This window comes from Sinocyclocheilus anshuiensis, unplaced genomic scaffold (genome assembly GCF_001515605.1).
Source record: "Sinocyclocheilus anshuiensis isolate Anshui unplaced genomic scaffold, SAMN03320099.WGS_v1.1 scaffold2184, whole genome shotgun sequence".
NCBI classification, from domain to species: domain Eukaryota; kingdom Metazoa; phylum Chordata; class Actinopteri; order Cypriniformes; family Cyprinidae; genus Sinocyclocheilus; species Sinocyclocheilus anshuiensis.
In genome coordinates this window covers 204,727-223,347 of record NW_015547626.1, presented here as the reverse complement: position 1 = coordinate 223,347, position 18,621 = coordinate 204,727, and the positions used below count along the sequence as shown (strand labels likewise).

The 18,621-nt window shown below is 36.1% G+C and overlaps 1 pseudogene; it reads left to right on the top strand.

Annotated features, from left to right (window-relative positions):
• Positions 1-18,621, top strand: part of LOC107701790 (zinc finger protein GLI2-like) — a 109,190-nt pseudogene that overhangs the window by 52,463 nt on the left and 38,106 nt on the right.

The following is an 18,621-nucleotide window of genomic DNA, read 5'->3' as shown; positions in this document are numbered from 1 at the left end:
AGAGCGGTTTAGAGTTAAGAGGGTCCATGTTTATCTGATCGATGGCCTCCAGCGATTCATATACTTTTAAGAACTCAGAAGAACATTTAACATCCATTGGAATCTTTCCCTTCCACAGAAGTGGAAAATGGTTCTTTAGATTATTACAATGTTCTTTTAAGAACTGTTTACTGGAAGGTTCTTTGGGGAACCAAAAATGGTTCTTCTACACTCCTAAAGTCTGCGTGAACCGGAAGTTGCTGCCCACTTTATTTCAGTATGGTGACGTATTTCCAACTGAGACGGAATATTGAATATTGAATAATCTCTCATTCCCTGCAAACTATCGGTCGGAGGGGTGTGGTTAAGCATATTTTGCCCAAGCCATCAAACTGATGTCATCAGAGAAGGAATGCCATTCCAGAGCGGAAGTAAATGATCAGAATTTGATTAAAGATTACCTAGACAAACATTTTTTTCAGTGGATTAACTTGCACAGATTAATTGTTCACTTTAAGACTAGCAATGTGTGCTAACAAAATAAATATTGTAAATTTTGATTTCATGCAGACTTTAAAAATAAAGGTTCTTTATTGGCATTGATGGTTCCATTAGGAACCTTTAATATCCATGAAACCTTTCCATTCCACAAAAGTGGAAAAAAGGTTCTTTAGATTATTAAAATGTTCTTCATACTAAGAAAAAGTGGTTCTTTTAAGAACTGTTTACTTGGAAGGTTCTTTGAGAAACCAAAAGTGGTTCTTCTACACTCTTAAAATTAAGGTTCTTTATTTGCATTGATGGTTCCATCAACAACCTTTTAGCATCCATGTAACCTTTCCATTCTACAAAAGGTTCCTTATTGAGAAAAAGCGATAGTTAAGTTTGTTCAAAACCTCTATGAGTTTCCATCTTCTGTTGAAGACAAAAGAAGATATTTTGAAGAATGTTGGTAACACAACAGTTGCTGGTATATATTGACTTCTGTAGTATTGTTTTTTTCTCCATACTATGGAAGTCAGTGGCTATCATCAACTGTCTGGTTACCAACCTTTCTCAAAATATCTTCTTAATAGGGCCTTTCGCACCGCGGGAACCTTTTCATACACTTCTTAGTACACACTCTCGGTGCGAATGCAACCCTTTAAATGGTACTGGGAAATAGTTCGCGCAAAATCGTCCCAGTACGTTAGTACTGTACATTTAGTTCTGGAACTAAAGCAGTGCGAAAGGCCCTTATGTTCAACAGCTGAGAGAAATTCATCTTCACACTAAGAAAAAAGTAAAGTGGTTCTTTTAAGAATTGTGTACTGGAAGGTTCTTTGGGGAAAATGGAGTTTCTTTATTGGCATTTATGGTTCCATCAAGAACCTTAAGCATCAATGAAAACTTTCCATTCCACAAAATGTTCTTTATAGAGAAAAAAACGATAGTTCACCCAAAAATTAAAATTCTGTTGTCATTTACTCATCCTTATGTTGTTTCATACGAGTTTCCATCCTCTGTTGAACACAAAAGAAGATACTTTGAAGAATGTTGGTAACACAACAGTTTCTGGTAGCCATTGACTTCAATAGTATTTTCTTCCCTACTATGGAAGTCAATGGCTACCAACATTCCTCAAAATATCTTCTTTTATGTTCAAAAGTGAGAAATTCATCTTCAGACTAAGAAAATTTTTTTATTTTAAGAACTATTCACTAGAAGGTTCTTTGAGGACCCCAATATGTTTGTGTGTGTGTGTGTGTGTGTGTGTGTGTGTGTGTGTTTGTGTGTGTTTAGAAGCTCCATTTCTTCGTGTTCGAACAAAAAAGATCCCAGTGAGAAGCGGCCAGGTTAAGAAGTGCATGAAAAAGTCATCCACTCTGGAGCAGCACGCAGCCCAACACTGAAAAAGTGCGGCACCCCTCTGCGCCGTTCGCCCAGATGTGAAAACAAATGTTATCACCTAAAGACTAATAGATGCGAGGGGCTTCACGGAAACTCTGCAGCCGTGCCGAAGCCCTGGGGGATAGAGCTCAGAGAAACTGGTAAACGCGCCTCTTGAACTCTCCAGAGCGATCCTCTTTTGTTCTTCCCGTTGCGGGGGAACAATGGAGCTGTCGGCATGATCGAATAATCCTGCCCGCTCCTCCGGTGACGGGGGCCCGGACGTCAGTGGCCCCAGAGCCTCTACAGAACGGGGTGGGTATTTGTGCTGACATGAAAAATGCGACGGCTGGAAATAACAGTGGTAATGTGGATAATTGAGGGCAGGCACAGATGAATGAGGCTGCGGGGTAACGTGTCGTTTTAATGACAGGGACCGAGGCCGGTTCGCGTTCTCTGCTGTCTCATTTCGGTCGGGAGTGTTTACGGAGCCACAAACGTTTGGGTTTAAGTTGTGTATTTTTCATGCTTGCAATTACCCTAGTTTGTGTCTTTCCCCTGTTTTATTTTTGCATCTCCTCCTCCTCCAAAGTCGTGATTAAAGCGCAAAGTCGGCCTTAACCGGACCCGCGTGATTAGGATTCATGCGGTGGTCCGTGACTTCAGCACGGGAGAATTCCTGCAGCGGCTCCGTCATGTTCCGCTGACCCACTTCACTCCTTCTCTTTGTCCTCGACCTCTCTTCCCATCGGCCCCTGCAATAATTCACCCGCTGCATTAGTAGCGGCCGGGCGCTGAATGCAGCCTCCTCGCAGCATTTACAGGCCATCTCGGGCAGAGTTTCTCCCCCTAGTAAAACATAAATATACTTAAATGGATTTGAAATACATTTATTTCATGCTAAGTATGCTACAAATACAAACATTTTTATATTTATGTACTTAATAAAATGTCCTGCAATTGTACTTTTAGTGTACTAAACTGGTAAACATAAAGTCTGCTAAATTGGAACAATTAATTTAAGTGGCATTAAAACACATTTTAGACTTAATATTAAGAAAAGTTCATTGTGCACAAGTAATATGCCAAGTAAAGTTTAAGTAAGTGTCGAGTTATCTGTCAGTAAATATGTTAATAGATTTGAACCATACTTAGTATGAAATAAATGCATTTTAAATATATTAGTTTTTTACTAGAGCCATTCCTCTGCTATCTACATTCTTAAAAATAAAGGTTCCAAAAGGGGGTTTTCACAGCGATGACAGAAGAACCAGTTTTAGTTCCCCTTCAGTTCTTAAAAGAACCATTTTTTCTTAGTGTGAAGTACATTTTAATAATCTAAAGAACCTTTTTCCACTGTAAAGACCCTAGTAAAAAAGTAATATATTTAGTATAGTATAGTTCAAATCTATTAACATATTTACTGACAGACAACTCGAGACTTACTGATATAAAAATTATAATTAAACTTTACTTGGCATACTACTTGTGCACTATGCACTTTTCTTAATATCAAGTCTAAAATGTGTTTTAATGTCACTTTTGATGAGGATTTTATGATCTTTGAATAATATCGGACTTTAAATGCAAAATATTTAAAGTGTACCTGAAGTATAGTTGCAATAGTATATCTTTAATTGTACTTTAGCACTACTTCTGCATTAAGTACAAAATTAGTTGTTCCAATTTAGCAGACTTTAAGTATTCCAATTGAGTTTAGTATACTAAAAGTACAATTGCAGGACATTTTATTAAGAACATAAATATAAAAATATATTTGTAGTATACTTAGCATGAAATAAATGTATTTCAGATATATTTTTGTATATTTATCTTTCACTAGGGGAACCTTTTGTGGAATGAAAAGGTTCCATAGATGGTAAAGATTCTTTGTGGAACCATTGATGCCAATAAAGAACCTTTATTTTTAAGAGTGTAAAGGTCGGGCCGGAGTTTTGTGCTCCAGTTGCATGTTTTAGACTGCTGTTGTGCTTTCGACAGCTGTGTGGCATTACTGTTGTGCATGTCAGGTGTGTTTTTATGGTGTTTTCATCAATTAAAGGCAACCTGAGGCATTTTCCATGACAAATTCTATAAAGGGAGCACATGACTCTGGCTAGTCACGCAGCTGATTTGATTGTGCTAAAAACATGCAGAATATGCAGCCTGTACAAGTAAAGATCGCTTAGAATCACCTCTGATTTACTGAATTTAAGCACAAGCACTCAGTGTCTCCTTTGGTAAATTTGTGATTCTGCAGACAAACGTTAAGATAAACAGAACAAAACAGGCTTGAGTTTAATAAACAAACTAATCTTGAGGGCGACTTTAAGCGGTAGATCACCTGAAAATGAAAACTCTGTCATGTAATTACCTTCGTGTTGTTTTTTTCTTCTGTAGATCACAAAATGAGATGTTTAGCAGAATGCTCAGGCTGTTAGGCTCTAAAACTGATTCAAAACACCGTAAAAGTGAATCAAGCTGAATTTTCCTTTTAAGTCTCCATCTCCTGTTGAACACAAAATAAGATATTTTGAGGAATGTTGCTGGTTGCCAAACAGTTGCTGGTAGCCATTGACTTCCATAGTATTTTTTCCCCCTATGGCTACCATCAACTGTCTTGTTACCAACATTCCTCAAAATATCTTTTATCTTTTATGAAAGAAATTCATACAGGTTTGGAACAACTTAAGGGTGAGTAAATGATGACAAAATGTTCATTTTGAGGTGAACTATCCCTTTAAGCTCCAAAACGGATTAAAAACATCATAAAAGTATCATAAAATTGGGGGAAAAAAAGTTTTTAATGAGGATTTTGACATTATTGACTGAAAAATCCTCCCTTCCGACAACATTCTGCAAAACGTCTCCATTTGTGTTCTATTGAAGGTTTGTAACAACATCAAGGTGAATAAACGACTTCAGTTTTGTATTTTTGGTGCGCTATCCCTTTAAGTTTTACATTATGTAAATGTGAAGTGAAAGAGAGAGACAGGAAAAGCAGCGGGTCATTTCCTGTCCTTTGGGATGCTCTTGTCTGCCATTCTGAAGGGTATGAACAAATTGACAGAGAAGCAGAGCGAGCGAGAGTGTGAGAGACTGCTGACTCACACTGCTTCTGTTGAGTGTGTGAATCCTCTGGAGGAGCTGCTGAGAACCCCAGGTGTGGATAATGACCCGTGACCCCTGACCTTCCCGGGTCACCCCTCACCCTCCCACTGCTGCCGCCCTAAAGAATGTTAATACAGTCCAGAGATCAGCTGATTCACTTACCCTCCTCTCATTCCTGCTAAGTCAAGCATTACTAGTACTAGTGCTCATTGTTAGTGTTAGTTTGCATATAGAAACACCGGTCAGAACACATTAGTAACCAGAGCTGGGTAGATTACTTGTAGTCCATTACTGATTACAGATGACATGATGAAAACTGTAGTTAGTAACATTTTTAGGTAATGTAATCTGACTACTTTTTAGATTACTTTTAGATTACCTTTTTTTTATCTAACTTGTTTTAAATTTACCATTAATCATACCATATTGATATAAAAAACAAATATATTCCATTTTTTGCTATCAACATCATTAAATGCATTAAACCATACATCAGCAGTGTTTAGTAACTTGCATAATTATTTGTTTCATGCATGGTTTGATTGCTCAAGAGGTGTTTTTTTCACCCAAATTCAGAAGCATGGTTTGCAAATTTGTTTACATGACAATTCTGTGTTGTGAATATAGTCAGAGCTAAATGGTATGACACACAGTAGGAGTTTTAGAAAGGAAAATAAAAAAAAGAAGAAGAAGCGGTAATCAGTCAATTATGAATGATTTACTTTGTGCTAATTATGTAATCCATAAAAAGTAACAGTAATCTGATTATGAGCATTATAAAATGTAATCCGATTACGTAATCCAAATTACATGTAATCAGTTACTACCCAGCTCTGTTAGCAACAGAGCTCTTTTTTTTTTCATTTTTCTTTTTAATCGAAAATGTGAAAGCCTAGAGAACAGGAAAGCTTTTAAATCTGCTTTGATTTCGACCCGTTTCTTTTTTATCCGTTTATTTTCGCAGGGCATGAAAAGATAGAAGGAGCTCCAGGAGCGAAAGACTAATTAGAAGGGAAAGCTAGTTAAGACTTTACCACTGCAAACAGCTCTTTGCATATGGCAAAGAAACCGTCAAATGTGGTTTCCCGTTATCATAACTGCTAATGAAGCTCTGTTAGCCTTTAACGGGACATCCCAGGCCAACAGAGGCTTTATTACAGCAAAGTGCTGATTCTGATTCTCTTCGGGCTCAAATAAAATGATCCAGCCAAAGGAGTTATGATGAAAAGGAACACCAGCCAACATATACGGCAGACTGTAAAACGCTGAGGCAATGGGCAACAGCTTTTAGTCAAAAAACTCTCTCTCATTAGTTAGAGGTTTGATTTCAAAGGCCTGACCTCCTCTGATTTCACGTCGCCCTGGCACCTTCGTTTTGGACTCGTTTCGGGGCCAGGAAAGTTACTGCGGTCGGATCAGTGTCGCTTCAGTAGGGAGATGCTCCGGTTGGCACGGCCCAGCATGAGGCAACGATGCCAGGCCGAGGAATATTCTCTCCCTGCGCTGTCAGCCCCAGTTTGTGTCCCGGCTGGTTTTTTCCTTCACAACGTCCATCATCTGTACGAGTTCAAAGAGCGTCTAGCTGCAGGTCTTTGTCAAAAGCCCAGTTGGATATCTTTTATGTTGGGGATGTAGGATTTCTTAGGATACTTTGATTATTTATTTATTCCTCCACTCTTGTGTGATAGTGCCAATATTTTACACGAAACTGCTCAGCGCGCTCTGAAATTCATGTTACTTTATTGTAGCGCTGTTGCCTTTGAAATTTATTTTTTGAAAGTCTTGGCTTTTTCTCAACTCTCTCTGTTTCTCTCTCAGGCCCTCATCACATCTTCCCGACTTTCCATTCTCCGATCCCCATCGATGTGCGTCACCATGAGGGGAGATACCACTACGAGCCCCATGCGCTCCACGCTCTGCACGGGTGAGCCTGCAGCAACTGTCCGTTTCTGACTCTTGTTCTCAGCGTTTGTGAATATAAATAATCTATGCGCTTGCAAATAAAGTGTCTACTTTGTTTATCCCTGCGGTCAGAATGCACGCAGACATGCAACATTCAAATGCGGTGTAATCAGGTGATCCCGAAATGACCGGCGCATGCTTTTGATGCTTCATAAAAAGCATATGACTGAAATGGACGTCCAGATTTAAAACAATAACTGAGCTACGTCATTCGGGTCTTGGTTTAACCATTTAGAAAACATATAAACTCTTGCCTTGTTTCTGTGCCAGATGCAAAACTCAAGGCCGGGATAAATCTCAAATCCAGGAAAGAGATTAGTGCAGTTCATTGGATCAAACATCTGGAGAGGAGAATATAAACTTTTCTTCTCTCATCTTCGTCTCGTTTAATTCTTTGAATTACCTTTAAGGCATTGAGCAGATACTCTTTCCAGTGCAACTTAGTTCCTAAGTTTTTTTGTGGGACTCTCATGTCTTCGTGTTTGGTGTGTACTTCAGAAAGTTACCTTAGAGGAAAGTAGTATACATATTATGCCGTTTTATTGCTCACAGTTTGCGCTTTCATATCTCAGGACACTGTTTAATAAGTTTTTAGCTTTAAGTATCAATTTTGTCTCAGATGTTTCTCCTCAATGAGACAACCATTGATATAAATTATATGCACAATCCTATAAAATTAGCGTGTTGATAGAACCTTGGGAGAATTTGATGAGAAATGTTTGAGCTCAGGTTGAGATCACTGACTTATAAATAGACTTTAGTGCAAAATGCTGTGCTCATTTGAGAATTTCATGAGAAATTATTGAGCTGATATTGAGATCTCTGACTGAGATCTCTTCTGAAACTAGTGGAGACGTGAGATGACAATGGAGATGAGATGACACTTCATTGTGTTTATAGTTTTGTTTTGCTAATGTTTCAATTTTGTCTCAGTTGTTTCTCCACAAATTCCTTAAAGAGAACCATTGATTGAAATTATGTGCTCAATCCTATAAAATTAGCTTTTTGATAGAAGTTTTGATCATTTGATCTTGGATGAGAAATGTTTGAGCTCATTTTGAGATCTTTGACTTTTAAACAAACTTTGGTAGAAAATGCTGAGCATATTGGAGAATTTGATGAGAAATGATTGAGTTCATGTTGAGATCTCTGAATTTGAATGCAGACTTTGGTGTCTTGAAAAATCTGAGCACATTGTTGAGATCTCTTCTGAAACTCTAGAAGAGGCACATGTGAGATTAGTGGGTAGAAACGTGAGAATCAGGAAACTCCATTGAAACCTAATTGACAAATTACGTGCAAAAACCTATGAAATTAGCATGTACATAGCCGTTTAGATCATTTGTTCTTCTGAGTACTTGATGACAAATGATTGAGTTCATATTGAGATCTCTAAATTTGATTGAAGACTTTGATGGAAAAAGCCGAGCACATTGCTGGGATCTCTTCTGAAACTCTAGAAGAGACACATGTGAGATTACAAGGAGAAACGAGAAAAATGGGACATTTAATTGAGTTTTCATCTTAACGTTATCTCTTTTGTTTCTCCTCAAATTCTTAAACAAGACAACCCTTGATATAAATTACATGTATGAACCTATAAAATTATAAAGCACATTACTAAGATATTTTGATCTTGATGAAAACATGATGAGAAATAATTGAGTTCATAATGAGATCTCTTATTATGTTCATAGTGAGTATCAATTTTGTCTCCAGTGTTCGAAATAATTGAGTGCATATTGAGATTTCTGACTTTTGATTGCAGATTTTGGTAGAAAACGCTGAGCACATTTGAGAATTTAATTTGAGTTCATATTGAGATCTCTGACTTTTGATTGCAGATTTTGGTAGAAAATGCTGAGCACATTTCAGAATTTAATGATAAATGATTGAGTTCATATTGAGATCTCTGACTTTTGATTGCAGATTTTGGTAGAAAATGCTGAGCACATTTCAGAATTTAATGATAAATGATTGAGTTCATATTGAGATCTCTGACTTTTGATTGCAGATTTTGGTAGAAAATGCTGAGCACATTTCAGAATTTAATGATAAATGATTGAGTTCATATTGAGATTTCTGACTGTTGATTGCAGATTTTGGTAGAAAACGCTGAGCACATTTGAGAATTTAATTAGAAATAATTGAGTTCATATTGAGATCTCTGACTTTTTATTGCAGATTTTGGTAGAAAACGCTGAGCACATTTCAGAATTTAATGAGAAATTATTGAGTTCATATTGATATTTCTTACTTTTGATTGCAGATTTTGGTAGAAATCGCTGAGCACATTTCAGAATTTAATGATAAATGAATAAGTTCATATTGAGATCTCTGACTTTTGATTGCAGATTTTGGTAGAAAACGCTGAGCACATTTGAGAATTTAATGAGAAATGATTGAGTTCATATTGAGATTTCTGACTTTTGATTGCAGATTTTGGTAGAAAACGCTGAGCACATTTGAGAATTTAATGAGAAATGATTGAGTTCATATTGAGATTTCTGACTTTTGATTGCAGATTTTGGTAGAAAACGCTGAGCACATTTGAGAATTTAATGAGAAATGATTGAGTTCATATTGAGATTTCTGACTTTTGATTGCAGATTTTGGTAGAAAACGCTGAGCACATTTCAGAATTTAATGAGAAATGATAGAGTTCATATTGAGATTTCTTACTTTTGCAGATTTTGGTAGATAACACTGAGCACATTTCAGAATTGAATTAGAAATAATTGAGTTCAAATTGAGATTTCTGACTTTTGATTGCAGATTTTGGTAGAAAACGCTGAGCACATTTCAGAATTTAATGAGAAATTTTGGAGTTCATATTGATATTTCTTACTTTTGATTGCAGATTTTGGTAGAAAACGCTGAGCACATTTGAGAATTTAATTAGAAATAATTGAGTTCATATTGAGATTTCTTACTTTTGCAGATTTTGGTAGAAAACGCTGAGAACATTTGAGAATTTAATGAGAAATGATAGAGTTCATATTGAGATTTCTTACTTTTGATTGCAAATTTTGGTAGAAAACGCTGAGCACATTTGAGAATTTCATTTGAGTTCATATTGAGATCTCTGACTTTTGATTGCAGATTTTGGTAGAAAATGCTGAGCACATTTCAGAATTTAATGAGAAATGATTGAGTTCATATTGAGATCTCTGACTTTTTGTTGCAGATTTTGGTAGAAAACGCTGAGCACATTTGAGAATTTAATTAGAAATAATTGAGTTCATATTGAGATTTCTGACTTTTGATTGCAGATTTTGGTAGAAAACGCTGAGCACATTTGAGAATTTAATTAGAAATAATTGAGTTCATATTGAGATTTCTGACTTTTGATTGCAGATTTTGGTAGAAAACGCTGAGCACATTTGAGAATTTAATTAGAAATAATTGAGTTCATATTGAGATTTCTGACTTTTGATTGCAGATTTTGGTAGAAAACGCTGAGCACATTTGAGAATTTAATTAGAAATAACTGAGTTCATATTAAGATTTCTTATATTTGCAGATTTTGGTAGATAACACTGAGCACATTTCAGATTTGAATTAGAAATAATTGAGTTCAAATTGAGATTTCTGACTTTTGATTGCAGATTTTGGTAGAAAACGCTGAGCACATTTCAGAATTTAATGAGAAATGATTGAGTTCATATTGAGATTTCTTACTTTTGATTGCAAATTTTGGTAGAAAACGCTGAGCACATTTCAGAATTTAATGAGAAATGATTGAGTTCATATTGAGATTTCTTACTTTTGATTGCAAATTTTGGTAGAAAACGCTGAGCACATTTCAGAATTTAATGAGAAATGATTGAGTTCATATTGAGATTTCTTACTTTTGATTGCAAATTTTGGTAGAAAACGCTGAGCACATTTCAGAATTTAATGAGAAATGATTGAGTTCATATTGAGATTTCTTACTTTTGATTGCAAATTTTGGTAGAAAACGCTGAGCACATTTGAGAATTTAATTAGAAATAATTGAGTTCATATTAAGATTTCTTACTTTTGCAGATTTTGGTAGAAAACGCTGAGCACCTTTGAGAATTTAATGAGAAATGATTGAGTTCAAATTGAGATTTCTTACTTTTGATTGCAGATTTTGGTAGAAAACTCTGAGCACATTTGAGAATTTAATGAGAAATGATTGAGTTCATATTGAGATTTCTGACTTTTGATTGCAGATTTTGGTAGAAAACGCTGAGCACATTTGAGAATTTAATTTGAGTTCATATTGAGATCTCTGACTTTTCATTGCAGAATTTGGAAGAAAACGCTGAGCACATTTGAGAATTTCATGAGAAATGATTGAGTTCATATTGAGATTTCTTACTTTTGATTGCAGATTTTGGTAGAAAACGCTGAGCACATTTGAGAATTTAATTAGAAATAATTGAGTTCATATTGAGATTTCTTATATTTGCAGATTTTGGTAGAAAACGCTGAGCACATTTGAGAATTTAATTAGAAATAATTGAGTTCATATTGAGATTTCTTACTTTTGTTTGCAGATTTTGGAAGAAACCGCTGAGCACATTTGAGAATTTAATTAGAAATAATTGAGTTCATATTGAGATTTCTTACTTTTGTTTGCAGATTTTGGAAGAAACCGCTGAGCACATTTGAGAATTTAATGAGAAATTATTGAGTTCATAACGAGATCTCTTATTATGTTCACAGCGAGCATTAATTTAGTCAATCTTGTGTTTCAAATGATTAAGTTCATGTGAAGATTTCTGACTCATAACCAGACTTTGGTAGAAAACGCTGAGCACTTTTAAGAATTTGGTCAGAAATAATTGAGTCCATATTGAGATTTCTGACTTTTGATTGCAGATTTTGGTAGAAAATGCTGAGCACATTTGAGAATTTAATGAGAAATTATTGAGTTCATATTGAGATCTCTGACTTTTGATTGCGGACTTTGATGGAAAAAGTCAAGTACATTGCTGAGATCTCTTCTGAATCTCTAGAAAGATTTGAGAATGAGGCGACTTGAGCATTTGATTTAATTGATGTCTAGGAGAAACAGTTGAGATATTCCAGAGATTTTTCCTTCCTAAATGTTTAGTTGTGGCTCTCCAAACAAAGATCTTCATTAGCTGTCCAGCCCGAAGGTCTTCGGTTTTCCCAGCATCCTCTGGTGCAGGTGTGTCGAGCCGCGGCGGTAATGTAGGTTAACCTCCAGACCTTCAGAGCTTCGCGCGTCCCACGTGAATTTCCAGCGGATCGGTGGTGGCTGTATTGTAGAAACAGAACATAAACTGGGCCGCGCTAGTTTTTGAAGTTACACTTTGTTGTTTTTGCTTAAATACAACACCACAGATCTTTTTTTCCCTCCTCGTCTTTTTTGAAATGGGGTCTGGAGGCTCAAAGGAAGGTTTATCTTAAAAGAGCAGAATAAATCGATAGAATTCTCGAAGTAGCGTTGTTACATTTAAATTCACAGATTTTGATGGTGATACATTCGGTCGGCCCGCTAGCAGCTAGCCTATTCATCACGCATAGAGCCGCGTTGGGGGGAGACTAGCTGTCTCAACACTCGCTCGCCTTGATTAATGTGATTTGATCTTGACAGTGGACCCCTAATTCATCAAGACCTTGATCTGGCTGTCTTTTCCTCTGCCTGAGCCAAATTCATCTAATTACAGGCACATTGTTCAGCAAATTAAGCACGGTGTCGCCCGTGGCAAGCCGGGACACTTTGTTACAGTCGCCGGGCGGCATGTCAAGGGTCTCCGAGCTGATTGTCTAACATGACATCTCCATACAGTTCGTTTTATCATTGTTTGCATATAAAATAATGAGGGTGCTGGTTATTTTGTCAGAGCTGTCAGCCGAGCGGCCATAGGAAGCTTCCCCTATGGATATCTTGCTTTCGTTCTTAATTTTTTTCCACTGCATTTGACAAAGCGAGCGGGAGAAAAGGTAGCTTTTTTTCCGGAGCTGGCTCAAATGACAACGGACGGTGCGATTCATCTGCGTAGCAGACAGGAGCGCTGTGGGAATTCTCCCGGGCGGAGGGAAGGCTCTTCCCAATGAACCTCCCACTTGTCAGCGTCGCTTCTCGTCCAAGAGAGTGTCAGAAAGCTTCCGGCGAGATGTCAGGATGCTTCCAATGCTCCGACACTACGGGAAAAAGTGTCTTTGGTTTGAGAAAATACTTTGCATCTGTGGTTTAGTCCAATTGTCCTTAAGTTTGTAAAAATGAACAAGAAACATGTTTGCAGTAATGTACTTACAATGGAAGTTCAGCTGAAAGTCTGCAGCACTGTGAAAATGGTTTTAAATGCTGTTGAAACTCAGAAATTTCTGAGTTTATACCTTTTTTCTTCTTTTTTTTTTACAAACTGAGGGGTGAGTTGAAGCTATTTTCTGTGGTAATTGACTGAAAGCTTGTAGACATAAAGTTGGTCTAATATATATATATACCATATTACATGTTACATTTACCATATAATTATATAAATAATAATAGTAATAATAACAATAATGTATTTTTAGAATATTGTTGTTGTTGTTTTTTGTAATTGACTGAAAGCTTGTAAGCTTGTAGTTTGTAAAATTTAAGTTGGACTAAGATTTATATATTAATAATATGGACAATGTAATGATATATTACGTAATGATGTATATTATTGATACATTACATTTACCATATAATATTGTTATTATTATTATTATTAATAATAATAATTATGATATATTTTTAGAATATTGTTTTCTGTTATTGACTGAAAGCTTGTAAGCTTGTAAAATTAAAGTTGGACTATGATTTATATAATAATATGGTAAATATAATTATATATATTACATAATGATACATATTACTGATATATTACATTTACCATATAATATTAATACTAATATATATATATATATATATATATATATATATTCTATTGTTATATTCTATTCTATTGTTCTCATTTGTAAGTCGCTTTGGATAAAAGCATCTGGATAAAAGCATCTGCTACATGATTAAATGGTAATGTATATGTAATATACATGAAGGGGCTGTAGCCCCTACATTATCTGTACTGATTCCTCTTCTTCTTCTTCTCGTCCAATGGGAGCCTATGGCAGCCCTATGAACGGAACATAGGAAAATTATGAAATTTGTCACACTTGTAGGGATGGCCATGAATACTGATCTGACCAACTTTGGGGTCTCTAGGACCAACTGTATAGCGCCACCACCAGTTCAAAAATTCAACATTGAAATGGTAATAACTCTTGAACCCCTAATTCTAGAAAAATGAAACATAGTACACCTGATTACTCTCCTCATGCTGATCACATTGAATATCTTACATTAAGTCTGCACCCATTATAGGGGTGTGAGCCTACACTGGTCTCACGGTTCGGTTCGATTACGATTATCATGTCATCGATTCGGTTCAATTCGATATCACGTTGCATCACAATGCATTGACGATGCACTGCATCCTCAATTTTCAATTTTACTTCACATGTATACAATTTTGTCAATAAATACAAGTACTCAGATATATGAACTGTACCTGACATTGTTTCTCAAGTTAGTGGTATTACCCCTTGCATATTTTATTGTGCGTGACGTGATTTACACACAGCATGTGTAATTTTTCATTACTCGCACTCGCGCCTCACCTCCATCCGCCATTAGGCACGTTCGACTTGAAGCGGCGCTGCGCAGAATGATTAGTGTATGACATCAACCGTGAGAGCGATTTGAAAGCATTAGTATCCGTCTGGTCTCTTATCGCTCTCGCGGTACTTGATGTCATACACTGATCATTCTGCGCAGCAGCGCTTCAAGCCGAACGCGCCTAATGTATGCTACCGCGTAGGGCTGCACGATTATGACAAAAATCATAATTGTCGATTATTACCTTGAACTTTGGGAGTCTATGGCAGTCCTGTGAATGGAACATAGGAAAATGATGAAATTTGGCACACTTGTAGTGATGGCCATGAATAGTGATCTGACCAACTTTGGGTCTCTAGGACCAACTGTATAGCGCCACCACCACTTCAAAAATTCAACATTGAAATGGTAATAACTCTTGAACCCCTAATTCTAGAAAAATGAAACATAGTACACCTGATTACTCTCCTCATGCTGATCACATTGAATATCTTACATTAAGTCTGCACCCATTATAGGGGTGTGAGCCTACACTGGTCTCACGGTTCGGTTCGATTACGATTATCATGTCATCGATTCGGTTCAATTCGATATCACGTTGCATCACAATGCATTGACGATGCACTGCATCCTCAATTTTCAATTTTACTTCACATGTATACAATTTTGTCAATAAATACAAGTACTCAGATATATGAACTGTACCTGACATTGTTTCTCAAGTTAGTGGTATTACCCCTTGCATATTTTATTGTGCGTGACGTGATTTACACACAGCATGTGTAATTTTTCATTACTCGCACTCGCGCCTCACCTCCATCCGCCATTAGGCACGTTCGACTTGAAGCGGCGCTGCGCAGAATGATTAGTGTATGACATCAACCGTGAGAGCGATTTGAAAGCATTAGTATCCGTCTGGTCTCTTATCGCTCTCGCGGTACTTGATGTCATACACTGATCATTCTGCGCAGCAGCGCTTCAAGCCGAACGCGCCTAATGTATGCTACCGCGTAGGGCTGCACGATTATGACAAAAATCATAATTGTCGATTATTCCCTTGAAATTGTAATTGCGATTATTAATTACGATTATCACAATTTACATTGAATGATGTTTATACCATTGTTTGATGCAACTGCATGCCGTATTTTTATATGAAAATAAACAAGCTGAAAACACTCTAACTGAAAAAACCTTTAGTGCTTTTCTATAGTATTAAGCCTCAAATGTCAAATATACATCGGATTGGTTTCTTCTTTAAATTATAGAAAAGTACAAATATGAATGGTATTACAATGTTATACTAAAACTAAAACTAAAGCAATGGACAAACCCTTAAGATAACATGCAGAAAGAAAAAAACATATCTTAAGCATGCAGAATAACATAAGTGGACTTCGAACGATTAACTGCCGCTCTGAACGATTACGTAATTGTGGCATCCATAATTGTAATTGCAATTAGAAATTCGATTAATTGTGCAGCTTTACTACCGCGACAAAGCACGTATGCGACAAATGACGTCAGAAAAGCGTCAGTACGTTATAATTGGTTATGGTATATTACTGAACCGATACCGACTCGTCCTCGTCTGCATCGCGATGCATCGTAGAAACTATTAATTTCCCTAACCAATTACAGTAGCAGCCATTTTGAAAAGTACAGTTTTTCATTTTTTCGCTACTCCTCCTTCAAATTTTGTCAAATTTTTTCCAAAACTTGGCAGAGATAATCTTTGGACCGAGCCACATAGAAATGACTGAACAGAATTTTTTGACCTACTGGTCAAAAAAAAAATTATGATGCTGTGAACTTAACCAAGGTCGACCAGAAATTGGTTCAGAGGCTGTATCTCGGCCAAACCTTGATCAATCAAAATGAAACTTGATACACTTCATCAACAGCATGGTATGAGGGTCCATGCCAAAGTTGGGAACAGCGCCACCTATGGATCGTGAAATATAAAAAATTGCTATTTTGGCTTATAACTTTTAAACAGTTAGTCAGAAAATCATGATATTGGTTATATTGGTTTCTGTGGATTCCTTTGGGTCATGCTGAATCTGTGGATATCAATTTTACCAGGATCAGCTTAACCATGTGCCCACCATTTTTAAATTAGTCATAATTGCAATATCTTTTTATGCTAATTAGCTTAGCATGCTAACCAGTTGCCATTCTTTCTAATGTGGCTCTTCAGCTATCAGGTTAACTGTAAGCTACGCTAGTATTAAGTTAGTTTATCATGCTAATCTGTCTAACATGCTAAGTCATGCTTTTGTGAGCTCCTTCTCACACCTAAACTTCTTCTCTGCAGCCTTTTGAATGTGTGTCAGCTGAGTGGCGCACTCTGCTAAGTCACTTACCCTGAACCTTTCATGTTGTGGGTTCGAGTCTCATGTGGTGCAACTTTATAAAGTTGTGCTGATTACTTTATTATCCAGATCCACATTGTGCAAATCTTTATTGCTTCTGAATTAGAAATAAATGTTTTATCCATGCTGTGTTCATTTTCCTTTCAACTTGAAACTTGAACTTTGAAACATCATAAGCAGTGGTTGATTGGTTTAGGTGTCAGTCAGATGGTGTGAGACTGAAATCGGGCGTCAGGTTTTCTCTGTTGAGGTGTGACGTGAATAATCAGTCATCTGAAGCTGTATTAGTATGTAGGCCGCTGTCCTCTGCTTGTGTTTGTATCTGAGGAAGTATTGTTTGTTCTGTGAGACTTTGGGGATCGGCATCGGCCGATAAGTTTTTCTGTTTAGCCGATGCGTTCGAGGCGGGACTTTTACTTTTATATTATTAGTAATAGAAAGGCAAACATTATGATACTTTCTCGTTTGTCGTCAGCATTTAGCAAATACTCATTTACATAATTTAAACAAATCTTTGAATGGCTAATGAAAATTTAATTTCACAAACCTTGCAAACTTCTTGTGAAGATCTTGTGAATTGTGCATGTGACCTCTTTATGCATTTGCCCACTGCCATATTCATGTCATTTTCACTGTGTGCTGTATGTAAAATGAGTGTTACCTTGGATTTATTTAAAAAAAATATATGATTCCCAATGCACATAAACTTCCCAGAATGCTCTGTTGGTTACAGTTTACTTCCTTTTTAATTATATTTTTATTAAATGTTTATTTATTTGTGGAAAATACTTTGTCATCTAAAGTATAAGTATGTTTATTTTACAAATGTATTTTTTAATCCATTTTCAAATGATTTCAAATTTCTTAAATATTAATTAAAATAAATAAAATTATATCGGCTTTATATCGGCCATCGGCCACCCTGCTTTCCAAGATATCGGCATCAGCATCGGCTGTCAAAAATCACATATCGGTCGACCAATAATACTGGACATATACATTGAAATAAAGATACATTATATATATATATATATATATATGTGTGTGTGTGTGTGTGTGTGTGTGTGTGTACTTGTTTATGCTACAATGTCGACCAAATGTCCCCACAAGGATAGTAAAACCTGAAATTTTTGACATTGTGGAGACCGGCCTGCGCTCCCCATGACGGGACAAAAATGATTAAAAATAGTAAATGGTGTTTATCTGAAAGTGTAACAATGCAAACAGGTTTTCTGTAAGGGGTAGGTTTAGGGTTAGGGCTGAGTTAGTTATAAAAAATATTGTTTGGTCAGTATAAAAATAATAGAAGTCTATGCAAAGTCCCCACAATTCACAGAAACAAACATGAAATATGAAAATAATATTTAAAGCATTCAGTTGTTAATTGTCATAAATAAATGTTTATCTTCTTACACTTATATATGCTGAAATGCAGGCATATTTTATATTTGCACATTTTTACATATTTTATATTTAATTTATCTTTACACAGATTTTCTCTAAATGCCATGTATTTTTTAATTCATTAATTAATTTAATTTATTAATAATTTATGAAGTTATTTAAATGCTTTATGTATGTTATTCTTATTTAGACACATTTTATAACATATTTCACACTGCATACATATATATGCATATTTTTTCTATCTATCTATCTATCTTCCTCTCTCTCTCTCTC